This window comes from Asparagus officinalis, chromosome 5, assembly GCF_001876935.1.
Source record: "Asparagus officinalis chromosome 5, Aspof.V1, whole genome shotgun sequence".
NCBI classification, from domain to species: Eukaryota; Viridiplantae; Streptophyta; class Magnoliopsida; order Asparagales; family Asparagaceae; genus Asparagus; species Asparagus officinalis.
The window spans coordinates 84,073,007-84,073,420 of NC_033798.1; positions in this window are offsets into that span (position 1 = coordinate 84,073,007).

Sequence of the window (414 nt, forward strand, 5' to 3'; positions counted from 1 at the left end):
ATTCTAATCCTATATGCCTTATAATCACAAACTCCCAAACATGATATAGGTATTAGAGCTGTTAATAACAAATTAAACCAAACAAGTTATTAAAAATTTAATTCACTATACCCCGCTGGATTATTATATCCCAGGACTATAGTGAGTTAAATTAATCCCGGAATAAAACAAGTCCATAATCCAAACATGGCCCAAAGCTGTTGACTTGTCTTATATCCTCCAATTTTTTAAAAGACAATGTCCAGTATCCTCCATGTACGATATGAATACATGCAAAACTATTAGCCATAAATTTAATTTGAGAGTTACATGCAAATCTTCATCTGAGAGAACTTATGCATTATAAATACTGTCTTTCCTCCTTTTTTTCTTTTTTCTTTTTTTGGGTTGTGGTTTTATTTTGTTTTTTATGTT